General features: G+C 43.1%; 1 protein-coding gene across 7 annotated transcripts in view; it reads right to left on the minus strand.

Annotated features, from left to right (window-relative positions):
- The window catches only part of ZNF644 (zinc finger protein 644), an 81,314-nt gene that overhangs the window by 68,897 nt on the left and 3,110 nt on the right, over positions 1-9,307 (minus strand). For 5 of the 7 annotated variants that reach the window (XM_056356414.1, XM_056356422.1, XM_056356423.1 and 2 more), the window contains exon 2: positions 9,101-9,246. The gene's annotated coding sequence lies outside the window, so the exon portion shown is untranslated. Of the gene's footprint in view, positions 1-3,334; positions 3,419-6,741; positions 6,825-9,100; positions 9,247-9,307 lie in introns of all 7 variants that reach the window. The other 2 variants (XM_056356417.1, XM_056356419.1) reach the window with 2 other exon arrangements.

Consider the following 9,307-nt stretch of genomic DNA (forward strand, 5'->3'; position numbering starts at 1 on the left):
TTGTATTTGTCCAAAAACCTACATGAGTAAAAGAAGATCCCTGAGGGGATATTATTAACTGCCTGCTACTTATCATTGATGGTTATTCTCTGAGACAACTCTCCTGTTTAATCTTTATGCTCTCGACAATTACCCTTCTCTCTTTCTGATCAAGTGTTTAATTTTCTTGAAAGATTTTCTCAGACTTTAGTTATTATTGAAGGGGATTTTAATTTTACCCCAACTCTTTAATGGCTAAATCTTGCATATCCACTGTTTCAAATAGGGGTATTTCAGTTACTCTAAGTAAATAGTTCATGGATTTGGTCTTGATAGGTAGCTGGAAAATTTTAAATCAAAACAAAATTGAAATTGCAGTTTCTTTTCCACTTCAGAATAGAGTTTTTAGTCTCCCTGAGTGACCTGTCAGCATATTGGAATAAGAAAAGGATACTGCTAGACTGCTACAGAGCATACTCCCATGTCAGCAGAGTTTCATCAGCATGAATGGCAGCCCTATATGGGAAATCAGCTAGCTGATTATTTCATCTGCAGCTGATCAAAGATAAACAAGATAAAAAACACAAAGGGAAGTGGTGATGTAGAATGTATTCTTACTTTCCTAGTCTCCACAGGCAATATTATTGCTAAATTTCCTCTAATTGTTTACAGTAGAACTTTAAAGCATAACAGGAGAGAAAAATAAAGAAAAAAACAGTAGAGGTTCAGCAGAGAGCAAAGCCCAGAAACCCTTAAAAGCTGCTTGCTTTTCCTTCTCACAAGCATCCTCAATCCTTTCCCACTGTCACTGCACCTCCACAGCTCAGTGGGAGTCCAGATCATGGGTTAATATCTAATAATGTAATAGTTACATGTAGAGCAGCCTATAGAGCAGCCTACAGAGCACCATAGGACTGAGAGGTCTTTTGGGGAGGCTTTGTTTTGTTATACTGGGTACTCCTGTTTCCAATGACCTTGTTGTCCATGATAATTACAACAGTCTCCTGTTTCTGGAGCCAGTAAATTATTAGATTGAGCCCATGATTTTGCAACTCTAGTCTGTATTTCCAATATTGGCTTATTGTCTTTGCTTTGTCCAATCTGAACATGTGTGAGTGGAAGCACAGAGCCTTGGTCCCAGTGCAGCCAGCCTCCACTCCGGATTCCTAGGTTTAAAATGGGAGCTTAGCGGATCTTTCTTACAGCCTGAAGCAAGATGGTCATTCACTCATCTTCCTTGCCCCTTTTCTATAACCCATCCTTCTGACTACCTCCCAGCATGGACTTGCTCACAGGATGCAATCAGAGAGGTGCCAGGAGCTGTGTAGGACACATCTGCTCCATGACCAGGAATTCAGGTGAGGAAAAGACTTGAGTGAAAGTGAGAAGGGCCAAAGGCCTAATTAGCAGACACTAGAATATGCAGATCTAAATCTATACATCTGAGCCTTAAGTTTCCCCACCTACAAAAACAATGTTGAAATACTTCCCTATTTCTCAAGAAAGTTACTGGTGTTAATAAATTAATGCTTAATACCATATTGTCAGAAAAAAATATTTTCTCTAAATCAACATGTTTTCAAACATTTCAGCTGATGGCAGAAATTAATTTTAGAAACAGGTACAACACAGCCTATAAATGGTGGGTAATAACCTCAAGATGATCCCCTTAAGATTAATCTAATATTGCAAAATCTTTCAGGCTGAGTATTTATTTCCCCTGTTGCATTTCTGTTGAGGCAGTTAGACTCAGCAGCCCCATTTGCTTTCTCAGCATCTGATGCCAGAGGACACAACAGTATGGGTGGAAAGAACGCAGTGAGAGAGAGATGTAATCACCAAAGAAATGGAGCAACAGATTTATAAAGAGCATGATTCTCACAGCAGGTCAGCTGAAGTGGCAGCTGTGCATTTCTGGGCAAGTACCAAGTGTCCACTACCACCTTACAAGAGCCTTGTGGCTTTAGATTTTATCCCTGTTGGTGGAAATACGTAAGTATTTTCTAACAGTACCATTGCTTTTCAGAAAGTACTGGTTCAGCCCCAGCACAGGACAAACTTTCTCCAATACTTCACTTTTCTAATCTCCAAGGCTCAAACAAGAGATGTGTGGAGAATCTTTGTGTGCTGCCCTTCACACTTGCATTCAAATCTTCCCTGCTTAATGAGCCATGGGCTGTTGCTCTGAAACAGAGGACATTAACAGTTCAGAAAAAATAAACCCCTGCAGATTAATCACCTGGCTTCCTCACGGGCCCAACTCCAATCAGCAGACAGTGTGAAAGCAGAATATCTCTGTATACACTGCCTGACTGATAAGCATATTAGCCGGTTGCTGCGCCTGGCTTTGACAACTATATAGCATACGAGTCTTATTTTGCTGTTTATTTCAAATGAATACTAGACATCTCCAAATGTCACTATATTCACAGAAACTAACAACTGTGCAGCCATTACATGATTCTCTTAGCATTTCCCCCTTCTCTGTGCCAGTGAAATAGTATCTATTTCATGCTTCTTGATTTTTAAAGTGAATCTTTTACTGCTTTCTGAACAGCACTTAACTGATAGGTATCATATTTCTGAGTTCACCATACAGTAATCCTTGCAAAGACAAGCATCTCAATTCATCTTGAGAACTACACTTTGCTAGAAACTGGCCACTGACTAATGGTACTCCTGCTCCTTGGCAAATCACTAGTAGCTTAACTGTTATTTAGCCTGACCACTCCCATTTTAGTACAGGAGGGGTAGTATGAAAAGGAAACAGGATTAAGCGTTGGCCAAAAGGTTGACAAACCCATCAAAAGCTCTTTGCCAAACCTTGAACATAGCATAGGCAGGACACAGTGCTTAATTTTCTGGACACAGAGAGAGAGTAAACAGACAAACCACCAGTTGTGCTATCAGCATGATCTCCCCCATCCCACAGCAAAGCAAGCTCAGAAAAGACAAATGGGATATGACATTAAATAGTTAAACAAACCTGAACCGCTCCAATTTATGTAATGACAATACCCTCCTATCACTATAATCTGCTCTTCACCCTTGCCCACCCCAGTTCTCCATGGCTCAGGAGACTTTTTGAACAGAGTGATTCTAGCATAACATATCAGCTCTATCTTTCGATCATGAGTTATTCATCTCCTTTCTCTTGCTGGGTCAAATCTCAGTCTCACTGAACTCCTGATTTAGCCTATTAGCGGGGAACAGTGAACCCCCATCCTCATTTCTTTCCTTCATGTAGCTTGTTTCCCATGTTTCCATTTTTATAGCCCTTAGAGGCTACAGGACCATGCTGCTTTAATTGCCTTTACCTTATCTTTCCTACAGGTCAGGCAGGTCAGTGGCATACCTGGAGTAAACTGGGACTGTCACTTCAACCATCAGTCACGCTTCAGCTGGCAGGCAGAGCCCCGTTAGCAGGGAGACTGAAGTGCTGCAGAGCAAAGCAGAGGACAGTAGTGTCTTTGATGGCAACTGTGTGCTTCAGCTCCCGCCCGTTAACAGGTATCCATGGGCACCACTGTTCCCCTGGCTCTGTTTCTCTTTGATCATGTTGTGTTGCTATCGGAGCATTTCAGTAAACAGGGCCCAGGGGGTATATGCCTCTGTGACCAGGCACCACAGCCTAGATTCTCCACAGATTAAAAGTAAAAAAAAGCTGTGGTGTTTTCCTGAACTCGGATTTGGCCCTACATTTTCTGTGTTCCTCTGCCACCCAGCAGGGCCTCATCAGGCAAGATACTGAGCAGCATTTGATTCAGACCAGCATGAATGGAATACACACAGCACCAGATTCCCCAGAAATGGTTCCATACAAAGAACTATCTGGATGCTACAAAGTCATCCACATAAATACGTCACTTCAAACTGGACTTCTTCATAGACCTTCAGCCTCTGCTGGGGTTGCAAGCTCTAGATTTGGACACATTAATTCATCACTTCTTCAAAAAGACAAAACACTGCTGAGAGGGATGCAAACATGTTTGTTTTATGATGACGCATAAAGACTCTGCCTAGAGTCTCCCAAACAAGCCTTCCCTTTCCTTTAGTGTCATGTGAACAGTGCACACTACATGCTTTAAATGGGATTCAAGTCACTTTTTTCATTGCTACTAGAGCAGGTACTGCTGGAGATAAAAGCAACTGTCTCAGAAGAGTAGGTATGACATCTGGTACATAGCACCAAAAATAAATCTTTAACTTCCTCTCATACCTGCCAAACCTGCTCCAAGGAAATAAACCTGGGAAATATTACAAATACACACTTCTCTCTGATTTCAAAGGAAGAACTGACCTATTTTTTCTTTGCCTGTTTTAAACTTTTCCTATGATGAGATCAGTTTGCTAAAACAATGGGCTATGTTTGGAATAACCACAATCATAAAAGAAAATTGCATGCGTATGAAAAAGGCAAGTGGCCTGATGTTTGCATTGGAGGTAATTCACGCTAATACTGCTATTCATAGTGCAGCAGCACCTTAGGGACCCAGTCATGTTCAGCACACCTACTTGGTAAGCACTATACAAACACAAAATCTGATAGTCTCTCCCCTGTAGTGCACATATATTTGTGATTTATGGAAACTGGTTGTGTAACGCCATACAATTTGGGAGTGGTCCTCTGTTAAATTATTTTCTTTGGTCATATTTATGTAATAAGTATTTTCCATGTCCTTTCAATAACTGACTTGGCTTACAAAAAGACAAGAGATTTGTGTATTGGTGAAGATGACCTACTTAAATCAGGAACAATTAAAGACCCAGTTCCTATTTACAAGCTTGACTAAGGAACCACACACACACACATCAAATTGAAGAAGCCAGGAAATGTTTCTCAGTGCTACAATTCTGGTCATACTGCAGGGTCTACCAGGGGGATCAAAAAAGGAAGTGACTCTTGTGATTCATTATTAGCAATGTAAATAGGACACATTTGGAGGCTGTCACCATCCTGATCGCTCATCTGCTTTTATTAGTCCTCATTCTTTATTCTTATTGTCTTTGGTTTTCTGCGCTTGTCGTTATAGTTAGTTATGTTATAGGCATCTGTTTAGCATATTCTATATGAAAATGCAAATTAAGATGGAAAACAGTAAAATAAACATATGCAGCTTCCATGTCATGTATATATTTGACTGTAGCATGTCAAATACAAAAGAATTGTTTATCACTTCAAACGTCTGCTTGTTCATTAGGTGCATTACTTTTTTACCAGCAGGTGGCAGTTTACCATTATTTTAAATAGATTCTTTTGTTAATATCAGATGTTTTAAAGTTCTAACTTGTTGCTAAAAAGCTTTGAGCTCATTTCAAAATTAATTTTTAAATCAATTTCCTTCTGCATCATTCCCTCTAGGAAAGGTAATCAGGACTGAGCTATTTGTTTCGGTTTACAGCCCTGCTGTTGACCAAGGCTAAACATTATCTATAGTTACCTGACAGCAAATTCATGCAGCACCAGTGGGTATTATCCAGCCTCAAACACTCACTGCTGATACCAGCTCTCCGAGACACCCTTTACACTCCCCAATTCCCAGTGTATGCTTGGGGAGTTGCACACAACATTATTAACACTAGTTAATAGCAGGGCAAGGGGCAGGGCAGGGGCAACATGAAGCATGTGAGACTATACAAAGGGACAAGCGGTTTATTTACTGCTGTGTTGCTTGGACACTGTCTGAATTTCAATTAAGAAAGAGTTACCACCCAGGTAATGCTGCACTGCCTCCTGCACTGCAGCTGAGGAAGACCAAGGAGGAAGAGAGCCTGTACCAGCAGATGCAGCCTGCAGGGTGCTTTCCAGGGATCCTATGGCTACCCAAGGCCATCCTTTAACCCAGAGGCGCAACTACAAGACCATGTCCTCTGGCCTAACACAGGGCTGAGAACCAGAGCTTTCCTAGTGAGAAACTCCAGCAGGGAGCACAAGTGAAATTAAGGGAAAAGTCTGTCAGTCCAGTGCTGCTCTAATGCCTGGGCACAGATTCACTCTGGGCATTGCCTGACACTGCCCACTGCCATCCACATCCTAAACCCAGGAACTGGGGAGAGACTCATGCACCAAGAGCCTCACTTTCCACTGACACTGTGGTGACATAGCTCAGTCTGTGTGAGCCCATCTTCCCTTCCTGCCCCAACAAACTCCCTCCTTTGTGTCAATGCCGATATTCGTACTGGCCTGATGAGGCAACTTGCTAGCTCACAGCTGGATTTGTTCCCTCATTGAACTCTGCCACCCACCACAGCACACCAATGCTCCTGGCAGTATCAGCCAGAGATTTTTGCTGGATTAAAGCAATCATGTGTCTCCTGGCTTCTTTCAGGAGCAGAACCAAAATGGCAACAACGAGCAGAACTTCCCTCACTCACCTTACACCACAGGCAGGCCAGCTCAGCCTTTCACTATGTGACGGTATTTCAGGCACACATCCATTTCTGCCACTGAGCACAATGGTGGGTTGAAACAGACTGTACAGAGAGCCCGAAGGAAGAAAGGGCTTCCCTTACCTGCCCACAGGCTGGGGAAAGACTGGTTTTGTGACTGGCCTGAGATTTTGTTAATTTGGTTTTTTGCTTTGCTTACATGGCAAACTGCCCTTTCCCTAGGGTTGCACAGGTCCTTTCAAGTCCTGCAGCTTTGAATTTGTGTTCCTTGTATTCTCAAACTGAAGTGGCAAACAAGAGATCCAGAGATCACACTGCGTCTGTTAAAGAACTAAACAAAGCTAAAAGTTCCGAAACAATACTGATACACACCAGTCTGCAACCTGTCTTGGGAATGCAGTGTTTTCTTTCACAAGCAGTCCCATATAGCTTCTTTTTAATGATCTGCAGAGAGACTAAGAAATTCACCAGTGGTATTAAATTAGAAGCTGAAAACAACAGAGAGAGCAGGTATGTTGTACAAATGGGCAAAGATATGAAAAACATGGGAAGGAGAAAGGAAATGCGACACTAGTTTTTGGGAAAAACAGGTGAGTGCTGCAGTCTGGGGAACAGGAGGACACATGTATACATGGTATCAGGTGCAGACTGACCAGGGGAGATCAAAACTGTGCCAAGGCGAACAGGTCGGCAGTAGTGGGGGAGACACTGACTAATGTCTTTTCTCTCTAATATTCAAGATTCCTGAAGATGCAGGATGCTGGGTACCCATTGTGATGAAGTCCTCATGGGCAGCGCTGTGCTTATAAAATAACACTGATACAGTTCCAGCAGCCTTTTGTTGGAACAAATAGCAAATGGAAGTATTAATGAATCACATAATTACTTTTTAGCCTTTGACAGTTCCCAAACAATCATATAGCCAGAAAATATATGCTGATCAACCTCTCTTCCTTGTGTGGGCAACTGCATACGCAAAGCAGATGTCCAAGTGAACCTGACACTATCCTATCAACTTTTTTTCCATCTGGGAAGTACTTTAAATAACATTCAAAGTAGGCTTCGCATCAGTTAATACTCTGTTTGATTACTGCATTCCTAAGATAATGGATTTCAAAATTGTATTTTCCAGTTGAAGATTAAAGAGCTACTTCTAGGCTTCCTACCTCCTTTAATAAAATAAGATTTAATCTAGTCTCAAAAGTCGAACATTAATATAGAGGAGATTTGCTGTCATCTTAGTAAGTGTTAGCAGCAATCATTTAGCATTCCCACTACTTTTCCACCCAAACTTCACCTACACATGTTGGGAAGCAAACTGGATTTCTCATACCCACACACCACCTTCATCTTACAGATACTCAGGGATACCTACCACTGCTGGACCCCAGCTTTTCTGTTTCACAGAATGAAAGCAAGCTTGTGCCTCAGGGCAGAAAGAGGGCAGCTTTTCACACCTGTGATGCACAGGTACCCCCCTGACTTTCTGAGCAGCCTGCTTCCCCTCCAGGGAGCCTGCTGCAGACATGGGAGAATCCTGCTGGCTCACTGCACAGCCAATGTGCAAACAGCATCTAGCCACATTTGATGCTGTGGTATATACTTGGCACTGGAAAAAAAACACATTCCTTCAGAGTGCAAGTCAAGAAGGGAATCTTGTCAGATCATGCACATCAGCAAGCAGTGGAAGTCCATTTAGCTAGCCCTGCATTTCTTGTACACACCTCATCACCTTCATACTGCAGGCACAGAGCCCCAGCACTTGCCTGACTACTGCTTAGAGCCCCAGAAACAGCGGTGGAGGGAAGAAGGAAGAGACAAGACACATCTCTCAGCGAGGTGCAGAGCTGGGCTCTTGATCTCACCTTGCAGAGCGAAGAACAGGTTATCTCCTGGCCCTGCTGCTGAAGAAAACAGAAGAAAAATCCCGCATGCTGATGGGAATCTGGAGCAAAACTATGCCCCATGGATTTTGTCTGAGATACAGCATTGCCTAAATCAGGCCTAATTGCCACACAATACGGGATGGAGAATCACTTAATTTCCACAGAATCTGTCCCAAAGGCTGAGCATTCTTAGCCACTTCATAATCTTGCGCACTGAGTCATATTGAGTCAGTAGCAGGACTCCGGCTTGGTTTGCCACTCTATGAATGTTCACTGCATTGGGAGGAAGGAAGAGTTGCAATCTGACCCTAAAAGCCAGGGTGTGCATTTCCTCCCCCTGCTTTCCCCTGGCTTTATACCAAAAGCAGAGCAGCAACCAGGTGACTTATCTGCTCTCAGCACCTCCTATTTTTCTGAGTTTCCTATGAAGGCACAGAGAAGCCATGGTGCTGAAGAACATTATCTCACTTTGCACCAGATTTTCCACCTCCCTCTGTGACTTACCATGCCCCCAAATCCTTGCCATTTGAGTAATGTGGAAAGCAGAAGACAACTCAAAATCTGCACTTTTGCCTAGAATATGTAGCAACTGTCTATTTAAGAAATTAAAATTCATGAGCTATGTTCCTCAACTACAATTTGTTCTGCCCCGAAGTATCACTACAGGGTCACTTAGAAGACAAGAAAAGCTGAGGTCAAGTCTCATAATAGAGAAATATAGCAGAGTACCATGTGGGGAGCTGAAGCAGACTGGGGGCTGACAGTACTTGCCTCTACAGAGTCGCCGGCCTGCAGGACAGGGATAGAGGAGCCCACGGACAGGAGAGCTTCAAGACATTAAATACCTGGTGGCTGAAAGCTGGTGCAGCTGCAGCAACCAAGGGTTTGTCTTCATCTGCTGAGCAGGGCTGTGGGCTCCTTCCCGGTGGAGGCGGACGTGGGTGGGTCACGTGCAGCTGTGTCCCTGGAGTCCAGCTTCCTGCAGTGTGCTCTGCAGAGGGCAGCAGCTCAGTCAGCACAGGAACTGAAGCCAGTGAAAAAGACCCGCCTGT

This window comes from Falco biarmicus, chromosome 11 (genome assembly GCF_023638135.1).
Source record: "Falco biarmicus isolate bFalBia1 chromosome 11, bFalBia1.pri, whole genome shotgun sequence".
NCBI lineage: Eukaryota > Metazoa > Chordata > Aves > Falconiformes > Falconidae > Falco > Falco biarmicus.